This window comes from Schistocerca cancellata, chromosome 5, assembly GCF_023864275.1.
Source record: "Schistocerca cancellata isolate TAMUIC-IGC-003103 chromosome 5, iqSchCanc2.1, whole genome shotgun sequence".
NCBI lineage: Eukaryota > Metazoa > Arthropoda > Insecta > Orthoptera > Acrididae > Schistocerca > Schistocerca cancellata.
The window spans coordinates 347565240-347585673 of NC_064630.1; positions in this window are offsets into that span (position 1 = coordinate 347565240).

The window sequence follows — 20434 nt, forward strand, 5'->3', positions numbered from 1 at the left end:
TTTGGATATTAAGTGTGGTTTTCCAGTTTTTCATTACTATGTTTAGAAACTGTATCAATTTAGGATCTACTTTGTATATTTCCAATATCTGTAGTAACCATGAGTGGGGTACACTATCAAAGGCTTTTTGGTAATCAATATATGCGTAGTGTAGGGACCTTTGTTTAGTTTTAGCTTGATATGTCACCTCTGTATCTATTATCAGTTGCTCTTTACATCCTCGTGCTCCTTTGCAGCAGCCTTTTTGTTCATCATTTATAATTTTGTTCTGTGTTGTATGTGTCATTAATTTCTGTGTAATGACTGAAGTTAATATTTTGTAGATTGTTGGTAGGCATGTTATGGGGCGATATTTAGCTGGGTTTGCTGTGTCTGCTTGATCTTTAGGTTTCAGATAGGTTATTCCATGTGCAAGTGTATCAGGGAATGTGTATGGGTCTGCAATGTAACTGTTAAATAATTTAGTGAGATGTGAATGTGTTGAGGTGAACTTCTTTAGCCAGTAATTTGCTATTTTATCATTTCCAGGGGCTTTCCAATTGTGGGTAGAATTAATTGCTTGGGTGACTTCATGTTGCAAAATTATCACTTCAGGCATTTGTGGTATCATCTTGTGTGAGTCTGTTTCTGCTTGTATCCACTGTGCATGCCTGTTATGTTGTACCGGGTTTGACCATATGTTGCTCCAGAAGTGTTCCATGTCTGTTATGTTTGGTTGATTGTCTATTTTAATGTGTGTGTTATCCCTTGTTTGGTAAAATCTCTTGTGTTGAATGTTTGGTTTTGTTTCCTTCTATTTTCACTTTTTTTGTATCTTCTAAGTCGTTTGGCCAATGCTTGCAATTTCTGCTTTTTTTCATCTTATTGCTCTATTGCTTCTTGTTGTGAGATTTTACCTAACCTTTTTCGTTTTTTGTCTGATATTTCATTTCTTATAAATTGTTTTAGCTGTCCAATGTCTTTTCTCAGTTTTTCTATTCTGATCTGTAGCCTGTGTTGCCATGCTGGTTTTGTGGGCTTCTTCTGTGTGTTGGTTTGTTCTGATCTCTGCCTAGTGTGTATACTTAGTGTAGTGTGTGATCCTATATAAACCAGTAGTTGTAACTCTTCCATAGTTGTATTTTCATTTATTTTGTTGTGTATGATTGTGTTGATAGTTTTTATTGTTGTTTCGACTTGTGGGTTATTTGGCGGTCTATGCAAGAATGGTCTAATGTCTGTATTTGTGTCTTTGTATTCTATATATGTCAGCTGAAATTTCTCTTCTATATCTAACACGTGTGTCTCTTCATGTTCTATTTGTGCTTGTTCTGGTGGCTGTCTTAAGATTTCGTTTTCCTCTGATTGTTTAATTGATGCGTGTTGTTCTTTGTTTGTTTGCTCTGGGATGTGTGAGTCCATTACTGTATTTTCTTCTTCTTCTGATTGCACATTATTTTGTTCCAGTATTTGTTGTACTTGTTGTTTGATGTTTTCTAATTCTGACTGGGGTATCCTGTTATTTTTTATTATTACACGGATCTGATCAGCTAGTCGTTGTTCTGTTAAAAATTTTAATTCCGGGTATCTGGTAATAAATGTTGTATATACTTGTGATCTGTATCCAGTTGTGTTGGTTCCTAGGTTTGTTGCTTGGTAATAGCAGAACATGAGGTGTCTATTAACTTCATCTGACCATCTCATCCTCTGTCTTTGTTTTCCTTCTAGGGTGGTTGCAGGAAGCATATCCTGCAAAACACCTCTATTTGGATTTAAATCGTTTTCCAGTTGGCTAGCAGTGTCGTTACCATTGTGGGCGGGCATAGGGTTCAAGCGTCGTCCCCGACCATGACGGCGCTTGTCCGAGGCTTCTTTAGTTCTGTCCTGAACCAAGTAATCACACTAAAAGGGGGGTTAGCCCTTCTAGTGGTTTGTTCTTTTCGTCGCCTTTTACGACTGGCAGAACATACCGGAGGCCTATTCTTTTCCCGGGCCTCCACGGGAATTATTGTTATTATTATTATTATTATTATTATTATCATCACATTGACCCCATGATCTCACCTGAAACCTATAGCTGCTCTTCTTTCTTCGTTATTTCTTAATTTACCAGTTCCACTGCATCTTTTGTCTATGCTATTATATTTTTGTTTCTACGCTGCAGGTCTAACAATTTTAATTTTTAATTCCTTAATTAGTTTATTTCTGTTATTTATGATAATTCGACACTTTGTTTTTAGTTCCTTTTTATTTGTGGAATTCCCGCTATTGTTCATTTCAGTTTTATTATAAATAAATTGAATTTCACATTGTTACACCAAGTTCATTCCTGATTTCTAGTCCAGACACAAAAATAGCAAGTAGTTACATAAAGTAAGAAAAATGGCAAAATAAGTTTTACAGACAAAGATGTGACTTGAGCTGAAATGATAACAATTTATAAAAGAAGTAACGTGGGCAGTGTAGTGGCTGTGACTATTCAAATAGATTGGAAACTTTTAGTAATGGAAATGTTATGGAAATGGAAATGCCGCGTGGCTAGGGCCTCCCGTCGGGTAGACCGTTCGCCTGGTGCAAGTCTTTAGAGTTGACGCCACTTATGCGACTTGCCTATCGATGGGGATGAAATGATGATGATAAGCACAACACAACCCCTGGCCCTGAGCGGACAAAACCTCCGACCCAGCCGGGAATCGAACCTGGGCCGTGAGGTATGACATTCCGTCGCGCTGACTACTCAGCTACCAGGGGCGGACACGGTATGTTATGCTGTCCTGCAATAAATCTGATAAGAAAGGTTAATCCTAGATCTGTAACAAAAAGTAATTAAATAATTACACATTACAGTGAGTTTAGTCAGAATTTGGTCCTTAATGTGGATTGATACTGTTGATTTATGTTAATTGTTTGCGTGGTAGGCACTTACATCTTCGTTCTATACTTTTTGGAAGTTCGTTCCCGTTTGGCTTACATAGAGGACTTTTCCTGCCCCTTGAACCACAAACATTGCTAAGGTGGGGTGGTTTTCAGGCCTCAACGTTAGAGACAACAGTACCGTGCGAGCAACCACAAAGAAGAGTACCTGTGCAAAGAACAGACCGACTTGTGGTCCCTGAAGAGAGGCTGGAGATTTTTCAGTAGTTGCTGGGGCAACATTCTGGAAGTAAGGGGGGAATACAGTCGTTTCTTTTCCCAATGACATGCAGCTCTGCAGTATGAATAAATGATGATGGCATCCTCTTGGGTAAAATATTCGGGATTTAAGATAGTCACCCATTCATATCTCCAGGTAGAGGTACTCAGGAGGATGTCGTCATCAGGAAAAACAAAACTGGCGCTCTACAGATCGCAGAGTGAAATTTTAAATTCCTTAATCGGGTAGGTACTTTAGGAAACCTGAAAAGTGAAATGAATAAGTTGAAGTGTGATACAGTGGGGATTAGTGAAGATCGGTGGCACAATGAATAGAACATTTGGTGAAGAGAGAAAAGGACTGCAAATAAAAAATCAAATAGAAGAGATGAAGGCGTAGGTCGAATAACAAATACGAAAACAGAAATGCTAGTAAGCTCCTACAAGTATCATAGTAAATGCATTATAGTAGCCAAGACAGACATAAAGCCAACACCCAACACATTGGTACAGATTTGTATGCTATCTAGTTTCACCGACGATGAAGATACTGAAAGAATGTATGATGAGATAAAAACAAATTATTCACGTCGTTTAGGGATAAAAACACTTAGTGGCGATGGGCGACTGAAATTCGGTAGTAGGAATAGGAAGAATATGAAAAATAGTAAGAGAAAAATAGTAGGATCATATGGATTCAGGAAAAAGAATAGAACAGCAAGTAACGTGGCAGAATTCTGCACAGCGGAAACTTGCAAACTTGCTCACTTGGTTTAAGAATCACGAATGAATTTCGTATACTTTGACTAGATCTGGAGTCATTCGAAGATTTCATACTGGTTATAAAATGGTAACACATAGACTTCGGAACCAAATGTTATACTGTAAGATATTTTCAGGGGCAGATGGCGACTCTGACCGTAATTTATTGGTTATGAACTGTAGAGCAGAACTGAAGAATGTGCAAAACGCTAAGACGTTAACGAGATGGAACCAGAGTAAGCTGAAAGAACAAGAGGTTTATGAGAGTTGCAATGGGTACATTAGGAAACGGTTGACTGACACAGAGGAAAGGAATGCAATAAAAGACGATTGGGTAGTTTTGAGAGATGAAATAGTGAAGGCAGCAGAGGATGACGTAGGTAAAAAATTAAGGACTAGTAGAAATCATTGAATATCATACGAGATATTGAATTTAATTCATGAAAGGATGAAATATAAAAATACAGCAAATGAAGCAGGCGAAAAGGAGTACAAGTGCATAAATTTATGTGTTTATTGGGCGATTGATTTTCGAGCACAATATTAAATACGGATCAAGCAATTACACATGTACTTTACAGACAGAATCATAAATTTTAAGATAATCAGTTGCGTCGTTCATTGCCATCAGGAACTCGTCGAAAGTTCCACGATATGCACCATTAGGACATTCTGCAACAATGTGACGAAAGGTTTTCTTGGTTGACCCGCAGTCGTCCTTTGGAAATGGAGCCTTACCTCATCTACGAAGAGAGTCCATGGTTCTTCCACAGCTGGTGGGTTATTCTGTTGATCGCCAAACGTCTAAATATCGAGATTGAGAGGAAGTGCAAAATGGCTAAAATGGAGTGGCTAGATTACTGTCTGTAAAAGCATATATAACTAGCAGAAAGATAGGCAACCCTTACAGGGAATTAGAGAGGCTTTTGGAGAAAAGAAAACCAGCTGTATGAATATCAAGGCTCAGATGGAAAACCATTACTAACCAAAGAAGGGAAAGCTGGCAGTTAGAAGAAACACATGGAAAGGCTATACAAGGGAAATGAACTTGAAATCAATATCATAGAAAGGAAAGAGGACTTAGATGAAGATGAGATGATAAATACACTCCTGGAAATTGAAATAAGAACACCGTGAATTCATTGTCCCAGGAAGGGGAAACTATATTGGCACATTCCTGGGGTCAGATATATCACATGATCACACTGACAGAACCACAGGCACATAGATACAGGCAACAGAGCATGCACAATGTCGGCACTAGTACAGTGTATATCCACCTTTCGCAGCAATGCAGGCTGCTATTCTCCCATGGAGACGATCGTAGAGATGCTGGATGTAGTCCTGTGGAACGGCTTGCCATGCCATTTCCACCTGGCGCCTCAGTTGGACCAGCGTTCGTGCTGGACGTGCAGACCGCGTGAGACGACACTTCATCCAGTCCTAAACATGCTCAATGGGGGACAGATCCGGAGATCTTGCTGGCCAGGGTAGTTGACTTACACCTTCTAGAGCACGTTGGGTGGCACGGGATACATGCGGACGTGCATTGTCCTGTTGGAACAGCAAGTTCCCTTGCCGGTCTAGGAATGGTAGAACGATGGGTTCGATGACGGTTTGGATGTACCGTGCACTATTCAGTGTCCCCTCGACGATCATCAGTGGTGTACGGCTAGTGTAGGAGATCGCTCCCCACACCATGATGCCGGGTGTTGGCCCTGTGTGCCTCGGTCGTATGCAGTCCTGATTGTGGCGCTCACCTGCACGGCGCCAAACACGCATACGAACATCATTGGCACCAAGGCAGAAGCGACTCTCATCGCTGAAGAAGACACGTCTCCATTCGTCCCTCCATTCACGCCTGTCGCGACACCACTGGAGGCGGACTGCACGATGTTGGGGCGTGAGCTGAAGACGGCCCAACGGTGTGCGGGACCGTAGCCCAGCTTCATGGAGACGGTTGCGAATGGTCCTCGCCGATACCCCAGGAGCAACAGTGTCCCTAATTTGCTGGGAAGTGGCGGTGCGGTCCCCTACGGCACTACGTAGGATCCTACGGTCTTGGCGTGCATCCGTGCGTCGCTGCGGTCCGGTCCCAGGTCGACGGGCACGTGCACCTTCCGCCGACCACTGGCGACAACATCGATGTACTGTGGAGACCTCACGCCCCACGTGTTGAGCAATTCGGCGGTACGTCCACCCGGCCTCCCGCATGCCCACTATACGCCCTCGCTCAAAGTTCGTCAACTGCACATACGGTTCACGTCCACGCTGTCGCGGCATGCTACCAGTGTTAAAGACTGCGATGGAGCTCCGTATGCCACGGCAAACTGGCTGACACTGACGGCGGCGGTGCACAAATGCTGCGCAGCTAGCGCCATTCGACGGCCAACACCGCGGTTCCTGGTGTGTCCGCTGTGCCGTGCGTGTGATCATTGCTTGTACAGCCCTCTCGCAGTGTCCGGAGCAAGTATGGTGGGTCTGACACACCGGTGTCAATGTGTTCTTTTTTCCATTTCCAGGAGTGTATGTCACAGCAAGAAGAAATGAGAGAACACCCAAAGACCTGACTCGAAATAAGATCTTTGGAGTAGACGACATTCCCTCAGAACTGACGATATCATTTGGAGAGACAGCAATGGTTGAAGGATGTATGAGACAACTGAAATACTCTCAGACTTCAAGAAGAACCTAGTAATTCCTATTTCAAAGGAAGAAGTTGCTGGCTTGTGTGAATATTAACGAACTACCAGTTTAATCAGTCATGCTTGCAAATGCTGACCTGACATCTGCGAAAGAACAGAAAAACTAATAGAAGCCGACCTTGGAGAAGAGCAGTTTGGTTTACGCAGAAATTCTGGAACTCCCGAGGCAATATTGACCCTACGACTTATCTTGGAAGATAGGTTAAGAGAACGTAAACCTCTGTCTATAACATTTGTAGATTTGGCCAGCACCAGCTGGATATCGGATTTGAACGTGCTTGCCGTCCAAAGTTCCTATGCAGTGAGGGTAATTCCACTTCTCATCATAGTCATTGACGATCTGTTTCCATTCGTCTTTGTGTGGTTGTGGCACGTAAATCGGTTGCAGAGTTTTCCAAATTACCTCGCAGCGCTCTTTAACTATTTTTCCAGTAGTAGAAAATCTAATCCGAAAGGAAAAACCCGATGTTCTGTAAGAATTTCCAGTTGCCAAGTACCTGTGAACAGTGAAAAAAAGCCCAATTATTGAAGTATTACTCTTTACGTTGTTCTTTGACAACTAGGCAGCCTTTTATTGTCTTTGGGCGCCAAAGGAGAATAAATGAGTAACTAATAGATAACTTAAGACTAACCTAGAATTCTAAATTAATTTCTCTGTTCTATGTAATGAATGTAAAGACAAATGGAATAAACTACGGAATGCGGACATCCAGGCTAAACACCGTAGAGCCACGAAATCAGGTCAGGCAGTAAAGAATGTGAGCAAATGGAAATTTGAAGATGAATTGGCTTTTTTTGACTCCAACTCTCGTAGCAAGGAAAACTTGAGGAAACGCGGAAGACAGCCCTAATAATGAAGATTATGATGGAACACTGAAAGAGTTTGGCTTATGTCCGATTGATGAAACATACTCACAAGTGGTCTCGTCAGAAAGTTCCCAATATAACCCACCAAGAAACGACCTATTGTAAAGTGCAATCCCTACAATGACGGAGGCCATCGACGTCCTACGGCCAATGTGTCAGATTCTCCAACAACTTTTACTCAACCTTCAGCGAAGCCCGTAAGGCCTTATGTCGGAAAAAAACGTTTGTTGTCATCTGTACAAGAAATGGTTACAGTTATGAAAGACAACCAACGCTTGCCCTCCCAAGTACTTCTTCAAATTCCACTCGCTGCGTCAAGTAGCAACGTGGATGATGAATACGAACTTTTTTTCCTCAGCATGGCGGAAAATTTGAAAAAAATTGCGTCCTGATGAGCAAATCAGAGTGGAGATGGAAGTGAGCAACAGTGTTTTGGAGGCAGTGTGGCAAGTTGCACTTGGGAGATCATTTCAGGTGAACCCTTGTTACCACAATACTCTTAATACAAATCCATCAACATTCCATCAATCCTCCTCAACACCACCTCCTCAGTAATCTGAACACTGCTTGGACTGCTCAACGGACTCAACGTTCTCCTACGCTTGTCACGAGAGACAGTAAGAAACCTTTACCAATCTGTAATTACTTTTCTTATGTATAACAAAACGCACTTTGTGAAAAGAAAATCAATAAAAATCCCAAAATGTCACTGTGATAATTTTTTCCCTCCCAGATATATAATAAAATAACGTGTTAGCAATTACCTCAAGCAAACTGCAAGTCATATCTCAGCCGGAATGCTTTCCCTGAGTAGAGTGGAGCGTTTCTCTATTATCGGACCAACCAAGCTCAGGAGATGGTGGAATTCAGTTTTTGTCATTCTGTAATACCACTTAAACCACTCTTTATCTCCTGTTAGCTGAGACATTAAATTTTTGAACTCTCCGAATTCGTCTCGCCCCAAATTGATAGGATGCACCCATTCTCTAGACGAGTAAATGGATGCAATACACAGAGCAGCCATTTCTTCTTCTTCTTCTGGCAGCATGTCAAAAACACGGAGTACATTCATGGTTGCAGTTTCAAAACAAACTGTCAGGAAATGCATTGCACACGTCAGGCCAATGTGGTCATCACTTTATGCCTGACGTGGTCCCACGGAGCCTGACGTGACGTGGGAAAACTAAAGTACTGAGGAATGATGAGATGCGTTTCAAGTTCTCTTAGATTATAGAAACGGCAGTAATGAGTACCACACTAGGCAGTTCAGTTGAAGAGCAACGGGCATCGCTAATGAGGCGTTTACAGAAGGTGGGCAGAGAAACATAGGTATAAGATAGATAACTGGGAGGAAATCTTGGGTAACAAAAAAAATACTTCGATTAGTAGAAGAAAAAGGAAGCACAAAAATGTTCAGAATTACAAGAGTAGACGTCCCTTAGAAGTGAAATCAAAGTGAAATGGCTGCAACAAAAATGTGAAGAAGCGGAAAAATGAATGACCGTTGGCAACAGATTGGGAATACAGAAAATACAATACAACCTTCACTGAAATTAAAAGCAAAGGTGTTATCATTAAGACTGCAAGAGTAACTGCACTGTTTAACGCAGAGGAGAGAGAGAGAAAGAGAGAGAGCAGTTACGTGAAAAAAATACGATGAAGGAGAGGAAATATGAAGTCGATATGGTAGGCTGTATTTCAGTTTTCAACAGAGCTGTGGAATACTTGCGATCAAATGAGGCAGACGGAATAGATAACATTCCTTGGGAATTTCTGAATTCAGGGGAGAAAGTGGCAACCAAACAACTACTCAAGTTGTTATGTAGAATCTATAGCATTGGACTCATACCAGCAAACTTTCGTAAAAATATTAGCCACACAATTATGAAGATAGAAAGGGCCGGTAAGAACGAGATCTGTCACACAATCAACTAATCAGTTTATCCATCCATTGTGCTGACAACAACAATTTACAGAAGAATGGAGAACCGGACTGAATATACTTTAGATTTGCCTTTAGGAAAGGTGAAGGCGCTAGAGAACCATTTCCCACATTATGCTTGATAATGGAAGCAAGAGTGAAGACAAGACAAGACACTTTCATGCCGTTTATTGACCTGGAAAAACGTTCAGGAGTGGGACAGAAATTCAGGGACCAAGGATATGACTGATAAGATTCGCTGATGACATTTCTATCCACAGTGAAAATGAATAAGAATTACGTCGCCTGTTAGGTAGAACGAATACTTCATTGAGCACAGAATATGGATTGAGGGTTAAAGAAAAAAAAATTGATGAAAGTTGCGAGGTGTAGCATATACGAGATTAGTGATAAACTTAACAATGGAATTCGGGACGACACAATAGACGGACCTTGTAAGTCTTCGGCAGAATAAAACGCTAAAAAATAAACCTAACATAGTGTTTTTCTTCAGCTTTATTGCAGAATCGCTGTGTACAATGTAACGCAAATTTTAATACTTTGCCTGTTACTGTCGTCTGAGTACATTTCCTGTATAGTGTTTTACAATATTCTTATGTGTTTGTTTTACTGTCTACAATGAAAATAATAATTTATATTTCTCCCTACAGACGAATGAAGTACCTCGTATTAGTAATAATTTTCAGACACTGACCTATATCGATTAGATCCTAAAAACATGAATTGTAGGCTCTGCATGCTTATGATCAAAGGAGTTGATAAGCGTCACATGATGGTTGAAAGTCTTATATTTCCTTAAATGTATATACTTGGATACTATGACCTAATCTACACGAGGAACTCAACGTAATGTAGTTATTGAGGACTATCCGAAGCGAACAAATGATGTTCTGAGTAGACTGTGGAATAAAGCATTCCTATTGACAGTACTGAGGTGAAGCTTTTTACTTAAAACATTTATGCCTTTTAGTACAAACATTCAGACTTTACTGAAATAAATATCGCTTTGAAAACGGAATTTGCACATACAACCACCACAAACTTTTATCGGAAATTATGCTTACTTATCAACGTGGCTAATAGTTGCTATACTCTTACAATAATGACGTGTGCAAAGCGGTGCAGTGAGATACAGCGAGTATTGCAAAAATAAAACACTAACATCCAACCTGAAAAAATACATGTAATAACGCTGTTAAGCTCAAAGTGTGTTGCGTTACGTCGAAAGAGCAACTGTCAACGGGTAATGGCCATTGATTTATGAGAATACAGGAATTCAAATTTATAGACGTCAGGCAGCTGACTTTTTTTACGTAATCCCAGTATCGGTGAATACCGACTCAATTATCAGATTTTGAAAAAAAAAGTGGAAAATATGTCAATACCAACAAGGTTAGAAACAATTCATGTAGATATACGAATATGTATGTATCAAAGCAGTCACAGATCGTTCTACACGCTTCTGCCGAAAGATATAAAATGTAAACCATGAGGAAGAGGAAGAGCATGATTTCGCACTTAGTTGGAACGAGATATGAAACCTGTCGAGTGAGAAAGTTTCACTGTGCTGTGATAACGAAGGCGTTCCTGTCTTTACAAATAATCTCGTGGGAAACATTTGTTTAAGGTCTAGCAGAGTGGTGCAACGTTTAAGATACTGAACTCTTATTCCCAAAACAGGGATCAAGTTTTTTCTGACCTTTCCAAAAATGAAAGTACAGAGTGGACGAAAAATCCCCCTCCCCTTGTAAACCCGGTTTAGTATCAAATTTTGTTACGCAGGTTGGTAGCTATATTATTTCTTATCAGCTGCTGGAATAAATTGGTAGAAATGATGTTTACACGTTTTCCCAGATGCAAACGTAGTCGCGTTTTAATTTGTAGCCAGGGCAGATGTGATCGATCAAGGAGCTCTTAATGACAAGTGTGTGAGTGCACGAACGACAACACTCAGGGAAAACAATAAGACAGATTATGTGAGCATTTCAGGAGAGATTTAAGCAGACTCTACTTCGAAAGGCAACACTCCTGAATTGCGAAAGATGCGTTTTTTGTTTTGGCAGTGTTTAAGATAGATAGCGGAGTGGAAGGAAGAAGGCGCGGGGAGAAACATGTGTTGCAGCCTCTACTTCTATTGAATAATCTCCCACGAAATCGACAACAGTGCGAGATTAAATAAAAACAGTCCTTAAGGTCAGACCTTTTCGGTCGACGTTCGTGAACGAGTTACTGGATACAGACCGAAATGAGCGCGTTTTAGCATGCCGTGCATTATCTCAATTTACAAACGCAGTGAACCGAGCCAAGCTCATGTTTTCTGATGAATGCGCTGTTTATCGCAGCTCATAAGACCGAAATATTGTCGCTTGGGCCAAAGAATATCCTCATTGCAAGGTCGAGTTAGTAAAGGAACTGCCTCACATAATGATATAGGGAGCGATGACATCACATCTGCTTGGATCGTACTTTTTTGAAGCGACTGTGAAGGACGCAGATTATTTACACTTGTTACAAACTTGGTTAATACCTCAGATGGAGGAACGGTGCCTCACAGCACGCATACGTTGCAGCAAGACGAAGCAACTCCTCTCTGCGCTCTTGCATTGCCAGAGTTCCCAAAAGAACACTTTCCAGGACGGTGGATAGGTCGTGGTTCATCAGCAACACCAGCTCCCTTGAAATGAACTCCTGTACCCACCGCAAATGGAAACTCCCTACTGGGAGTCATTAAGGTGCATGTACCTCTACGTCGTTATGCTACAAACGAAGACCTGCGTAGTGCAGTTCAGGATGCATTTTACGCTATAACATCGGACATGCTCAAAAATATGTCAATAAGAACATAGAGGCGTATGGAAATGTGTTTACAGCATAATGGCGAACATACCGACGAACTGGACATTTATTACTTAAGTAAGTACTTAAACTAAGATGATCAAATCAATGAGCACTCGATACTAGGGGATAGGGGGAATTCTCGCCCACACTGCGTGTGATTTCCGAGATGCTTCGTCTCACGAGACGAGACGCTTCTTTCCTGCTCCACTTCCCCGGTGAGCAAATGCTTTGTCTCCAGTGACCTCGACATAAATGAAAAGTCAAAACATAAAACATGTATTGGTCCTTGCTTCCTCTACACACGGACAGTACGTATGATTCAGGTTACTGAAAGCACCATATATGAATCACTCCACTTCTATGTTCTAACAGAATGCACCTACACGGAACTGTGACATGCCTAAATTTATGAACATTGTAACAAAGAAAGGCTTGAAACTGTCGAAAGACTGAATATTCGTGTATGTTGAACAGTGTACCGACAGTAAATAACTAAGAATGGTGAGACCTGTTGTCTACTTAAGCCCAGAGCGTCCTTTTCCGTGTTGCTGGAGACATAATTTTCGTCCATACCCAGTCTGTGAAGTTCTGTCAAACAAATATAGAATGTGAAACAAGTGACTGAACGTTTCGTCAACTTCGTAGGGTGCAGTGACATCGCTTGCGTGAGTTCGAACAGAGGCAGGACGATCAGTATCCGGGACACACGTCTGGCACACAGACGCAATCCGGCCCCAACAGCAGCATGGTGCTACGACAATGATAGGGGTTCAAAAAAAGGTTCAAATGGCTCTGAGCACTATGGGACTTAACATCTGACGTCATCAGTCCCCTAGAACTTAGAACTACTTAAACCTAACTAACCTAAGGACATCACACAGATCCATGCCCGAGGCAGGATTCGAACCTGCGACCGTAGTGGTCGCGCAGTTCCAGACTGAAGCGCCTAGAGCAGCTCGGCCACAACGGCCGGCAATGATAGGGGAAGAAAGCGTCGTGTAGCAGTGTTAGCTGGGAGACCCCGAGGAGAAGGTTCACCCGCCTATTACGAAAGGGGTTGCTTCCTCCACATACGCGGGCTGTCAGAGTTGTAAGTAGACTTGTTAAGGAGACCACACACTGCCTATCTAACCCATGTTAATTTAGGCAAGTATTTGACCCATTTCTGAAAAAAACTATTTGATGCTGGACCTTAATATTTTTACTGTATGTTACACGTTGCTAATAGAGTCAACTATAGTAAAATCTACTTCATCCATCATCATCATCATCATCATCATCATTTAAGACTGATTATGCCTTTCAGCTTTCAGTCTGGAGCATACCCCCCCTAATACAGTTCCCCCCATGATCCCCTATTCAGGGCTAACATTGGTGCCTCTTCTGATGGTAAACCTATTACTTCAAAATCATTCTTAACCGAATCCTGGTACCTTCTCCTCGGTCTGCCCCGACTCCTCCTACCCTCTACTGCTGAATCCATGAGTCTCTTGGGTAACCTTGCTTCTCCCATGCGTGTAACATGACCCCACCATCTAAGCCTGTTCGCCCTGACTGCTACATCTATAGAGTTCATTCCCAGTTTTTCTTTGGTTTCCTCATTGTGGACACCCTCCTGCCATTGTTCCCATCTACTAGTACCTGCAATCATTCCTAGCTACTTTCATATCCGTAACCTCAACCTTGTTGATAAGGTAACCTGCATCCACCCAGCTGTCGCTCCCATACAACAAAGTTGGTCGAAAGATTGAACGGTGCACAAATAACTTAGTCTTGGTACTGACTTCCTTCTTGCAGAAGAGAGTAGATCGTAGCTGAGCGCTCACTGCATTAGCTTTGCTACACCTCGCTTCCAGTTCTTTCACTATGTTGCCATCCTGTGAGAATATGCATCCTAAGTACTTAAAACCGTCCACCTGTTCTAACTTTGTACCTCCTATTTGGCACTCAATCCGTTTATATTTCTTTCCCACTGACATTACTTTCGTTTTGGAGATGCTAATCTTCATACCATAGTCCTTACATTTCTGATCTAGCTCTGAAATATTACTTTGCAAACTTTCAATCGAATCTGCCATCACAACTAAGTCATCCGCATATGGAAGACTGCTTATTTTGTGTTCACATATCTTAATCTCACCCAGCCAGTCTATTGTTTTCAACATATGATCCGTAAATAATATGAACAACAGTGGAGACAGGTTGCTGCCTTGTCTTACCCCTGAAACTACTCTGAAACATGAACTCAATTTACCGTCAACTCTAACTGCTGCCTGACTATCCATGTAAAGACCTTTAATTGCTTGCAAAAGTTTGCCTCCTATTCCATAATCTTGTAGAACAGACAATAACTTCCTCCTAGGAACCCGGTCATATGCGTTTTCTAGATCTATAAATCATAGATACAATTCCCTGTTCCACTCATAACACTTCTCCATTATTTGCCGTAAGCTAAAGATCTGGTCCTGACAACCTCTAAGAGGCCTAAACCCACACTGATTTTCATCCAATTGGTCCTCAACTAATACTCGCACTTTCCTTTCAACAATACCTGAGAAGATTTTACCCACAACGCTGATTAAAGAGATACCTCTGTACTTGTTACAATCTTTTCCGTTTCCATGTTCAAAGATTGGTGTGATTACTGCTTTTGTCCAGTCTGATGGAACCTGTCCCGACTCCCAGGCCATTTCAATTATCCTGTGTAGCCCTTTAAGACCTGACATTCCACTGTATTTGATGAGTTCCGACTTAATTTCATCCACCCCAGCCGCTTTATTGCACTGCAATCTATTGACCATTTTTTCCAATTCCTCAAATGTGATCCTATTTCCATCATCATGCCTATCCCATTCTACCTCGAAATCTGAAACATAACTGATCGCATTTTCACCTACATTGAGCAACTCTTCAAAATATTCCCTCCATCTGCCCAAGGCATCCACAGGATTCACCAGCAGTTTTCCTGACCTGTCCAAAATACTTGTCATTTCCTTCTTACCTCCCTTTCGAAGACTGCTAATTACACTCCAGAATGGTTTTCCAGCAGCTTGGCCCATAGTCTCCAACCTGTTTCCAAAGTCTTCCCACGATTTCTTCTTGGATGCTGCAATTATCTGTTCGGCTTTGTTTCTTTCTTCAACATAACTCTCTCTGTCTACCTGGGTTCTGGTATGTAGCCATTTTTGATACGCCTTCTTTTTCCTTTTACAGGCTGCCTTGACTGTATCATTCCACCAAGCTGTTTGCTTCATCCTACTTTTACACACTATTGTTCCAAGACATTCTTTAGCCACTTCTAGTACTGTGTCCCTGTACCTTGTCCATTCCTTTTCCAATGACTGTAATTGACTACATTCAACTAACTGGTACCTTTCTGAGATCGCTGTTATTCTATTCAATACCTCGTCATTAGTTATGTGATCTACAAATCTAATCTTCAGCATTCTTCTGTAGCACCACATTTCGAAAGCTTCTATTCCCTTCTTGTCTAAACTATTTGTCGTCCATGTTTCACTTCCATACATTGTCAGAAACTACTTCCTGACACTTAAATCTATACTCGATGTTAACAAATTTCTCTTCTTCAGAAACGCTTTCTTTGCCATTGCCAGTCTACATTTTATATCCTCTCTACTTCGACCATCATCAGTTACTTTGCTCCCCAAATAGCAAAACTCCTTTACTACTTCAAGTGTCTCATTTCCTAATCTAATTCCCTCGGCATCACTCGACTTAATTCGACTACATTCCATTATCCTTGTTTTGCTTTTGTTGATGTTCATCTTATACCTTTCATGTCCTTTCAAGACACTGTCCATTCCGTTCAACTGCTCTTCCAAGTCCTTTGCTATCTCTGACAGAATTACAATGTCATCGGTGAACCTCAAACTTTTTATTTCTTCTCCCTGGATTTTAATAACTACTCCGAATTTGTCTTGTTTCATTTACTGCTTGCTCAATATACATATTGAATAGCATCGGCGAGAGGCAGCAACCCTGTCACACTCCCTTCCCAACCACTGCTTCCCTTTCATGTCCCTCGACTCTTATAAGCGCCATCTGCTTTCTGTACAAATTGTAAATAGCCTTTCGCTCCCTGTATTTTACTCTGCCACCTTCAGAATTTGAAAGAGAGTGTTCCAGTCAACATTGTCAAAAGCTTTCTGTAGGTCTACAAATGCTAGAAACGTAGGTTTGCCTTTCCTTAATCTTTCTTCTAGGATAACTCGTAGGGCCAGTACTGCCAAATGGTTCAAATGGCCCTGAGCACTATGGGACTTAACATCTGAGGTCATCAGTCTCCTAGAGCTTAGAACTACTTAAACCTAACTAACCTAAGGGCATCACACACATCCATGCTCGAGGCAGGATTCGAACTTGCGACCGTAGCGGTCGCGCGGTTCCAGACTGAAGCGCCTAGAACCGCTCTGTCACACCGGCCGGCTCAGTATTGCCTCCCGTGTTCCAACATTTCTACGGAATCTAAACTGATCTTCCCCGAGGTCGGCTTCTACCAGTTTTTCCATTCGTCTGTAAAGAATTCGTGTTAGTATTTTGCAGCTGTGACTTATTAAACTGGTATTTCGGAAATTTTCACATCTGTAAACAGCTGCTTTCTTTGGGATTGAAATTATTATATTCTTCTTGAAGTCTGACGGAATTTCGCCTGTCTCATACATCTTGCTCACCAGATGGTAGAGTTTTGTGAGGACTGGCTCTGCCAAGGCTGTCAGTAGTTCTAATGGAATGTTGTCTATTCCCGGGGCCTTGTTTCTACTTAGGTCTTTCAGTGCTCTGCCATACTCTACACGCAGTATCATATCTCCCATTTCATCTTCATCTATCTCCTTTTCCATTTCCATAATATTGTCCTAAAGAACATCGCCCTTGTATAGACACTCTATATACTCCTTCCACCTTTCTGCTTTCCCTTCTTTGCTTAGAACTGGATTTCCATCTGAGCTCTTGATATTCTCTTTCCTCCAAAGGTCTCTTTAATTTTCCTGTAGGCAGTATCTATCTTACCCCTCGTGAGATAAGCCTTTACATCCTTACATTTGTCCTCTAGCCATCCCTGCTTAGCCATTTTGCACTTCCTGTCCATCTCATTTTTGAGGCGTTTGTATTCCTTTTTGCTGCTTCACTTACTGCATTTTTGTATTTTCTCCTTTCGTCAGTTAAATTCAGTATATCTTCTGTTACCCAAGGATTTCTACTAGCCCTCGCCTTTTTACCTACTTGATCCTCTGCTGCCTTCACTATTTCATTCCTCAAAGCTACCCATTCTTCTTCTACTGTATTTCTTTCCCCCATTCCTGTCAATTGTTCCCTTATGCGCTCCCTGAAATTTTGTACAACCTCTGGTTCTTTCAGTTTATCCAGGTCCCATCTCCTTAAATTCCCACCTTTTTACAGTTTCTTCAGTTTTAATCTACAGTTCATAACCAATAGATTGTGTTCATAGTTGACATCTGCCCCTGGAAATGTCTTACAATTTAAAATCTGGTTCCTAAATCTCTGTCTTACCATTATATAATCTATCTGAAACCTTCTAGTATCACCAGGGTTCTTCCATGTATACAACCTATTCTACCAGGCGGCTTCCTCTTGCATTTCTTAGCCCCAATCTATATTCACCTACTACCTTTCCTTCTCTTCCTTTTCCTACTGTTGAATTCCAGTCACCCATGACTATTAAATTTTCATCTCCCTTCAATACCTGAATAATTTCTTTTATCTCATCATACATTTTATCAATTTCTTCATCATCTGCAGAGCCAGTTGGCATATAAACTTGTACTACTGTAGTAGGTGTGGGCTTCGTGTCTATCTTGGCCACAATAATGCGTTCACTATGCTGTTGGTAGTAGCTTACCCGCACTCCTATTTTTTTATTCATTGTTAAACCTAATCCTGAATTACCCCTATTTGATTTTGTATTTATAACCCTGTAATCACCTGACCAAAAGTCTTGTTCCTCCTGCCACCAAACTTCACTAATTCCCACTATATCTAACTTCAACCTACCCATTTCCCTTTTTAAATTTTCTAACCTACCTGCCCGACTAAGGGATCTGACACTCCACGCTCCGATCCATAGAACGCCAGTTTTCTTTCTCCTGATAACGACGTCCTCTTGAGTAGTCCCCACCCGAGATCCAATGGGGAACTATTTTGCCTCCGGAATATTTTACACAAGAGGACGCCATCATCATTTAATCATACAGTAATGCTGCATACCTCGGGAAAAATTACGGCGGTAGTTTCCCCTTGCTTTCAGCCGCTCGCAGTACCAGCACAGCAAGGCGGTTTTGGTTATTGTTACAAGGCCAGGTCAGTCAATCATCCGGGCTGTTGTCCCTGCAACTACTGAAAAGGCTGCTGCCCCTCTTCGGGTACCACACGTTTGTCTGGCCTCTCAACAGATACCCCTCCGTTGTGGTTGCACCTACGGTACGGCCATCTGTATCGCTGAGGCAAGCAAGCGTCCCCACCAACGGCAAGGTCCTTGGTTCAAGGGGGGGGGGGGGGGATGGGGCATATGTACTGAAAATTTTAGTTTGCGGGAAACTGACTTTAAAGAATAATTTTTGAAATTTGTTACTTTCAGTTAATTAAAATTGTCCTGCTGCATATGATGGCCCTTCTTTGGCCTCTAACCGGTCTTCCAGCTTCTTTTCCACCTACCTGGATGTTTCTCTTGCTTTCTTGGCGATATTAGATGCAGTCCTGTCTGCATCTGCTATCCTCATTTTATCGCAATGTTGCAGGCCAGTGATCATATTTTCACCAGGATAAATTCCCAGCTTTTTCAGTACCCAACACTTTCCATTATTACCACAACTGAGTGTAATAACAGCATCATGAACTCCTAGTTTCATTCTATGCATGCCTACAAATACAGTTTTAGGAAGGCGGTACCAAATTATGCTGTTGAAACATTCATTTGGGTTCTATGTCTGCCCATGCAGACATTGTCTTAGAAGGTCAGGATGAGCCAAATCTCTGAAAATAGGTTTAATTGCTGTAATAACAGCAGCAGGAAGAGAATGCTGGTGAGAATAAGATACTCCAGTTGCCTTATCCCTATTGTATTTGCACCATCAATTTTCTCCTGATGCACACAATCCCTGACATGGCTTGTCATCAGTAGAGCGCTTATGGAAGAATTTGGCCCAAACATATCTCTTCATTGCCTCCAGATTTTCTTTATTTCTCCTAATTGTCTGCCCATAGTATACCTGCAAGTTTTCTATTTCAGTTTTAGTTAACCGACCTTGTCCAGTCAACAATTTTCCATCTTTTAATTTTTTTCCTCTCATATCAACAGTTAGTATTCTCAGCCTTGTTCCCAAACTTTCTGAAATGGCCTACACATTCTATTTTCCTAATAATGGCATCTCAATATGGTTTAGAGTTCACCACATTGTTGTATGACTTACTGTCACCATCGCCCAAATATTTGGTAAACCGTACACCTCTTGTTTCTACGGAGCGATGAAATATTTGTTGTAGTCCATGAACTTCCATACCAACACTTGTTCCTATAAAATTAGCCACATAGTTGTGTTCTTTATGTTAATTGACTTTATAACATTTGAATATTTAGACGTTATCTCCACATCTAACACTTTACCGGTACCTACACTCGGGGGAGTCACTACTCCATTCAGAGAAGTATGTCCTCTTTTCTGCCAGCTTCCATCAAGTGCAACTGCAACATCCGAACTTCCATCATTTTCTTCCAGTGCTTCCCTAGCAGCCAGTTTCATGCTTTCCTCACTGATCTCACGTATAGTTTTCTCTAATATTGCAGACAGTTTTTCAAATTTATTTGGTGGTTGATGTAAGTTCATCACTGAACAAAATGTCTCCCTGCAACCATGCCCTTGCCAGTGGATTGTAAGGCATAAACTAATCTAGTATTGATTTCATAAGGGCCACTTGCATCTGGTTTTGAAGAACTCATACGAGGTGCATTCAAGTTCTGAGGCCTCCGATTTTTTTTTCCTAATTAACTACTCACCCGAAATCGACGAAACTGGCGTTACTTCTCGACGTAATCGCCCTGCAGACGTACACATTTTTCACAACGCTGACGCCATGATTCCATGGCAGCGGCGAAGGCTTCTTTACGAGTCTGTTTTGACCACTGGAAAATCGCTGAGGCAATAGCTGGTGAATGTGCGGCCACGGAGAGTGTCTT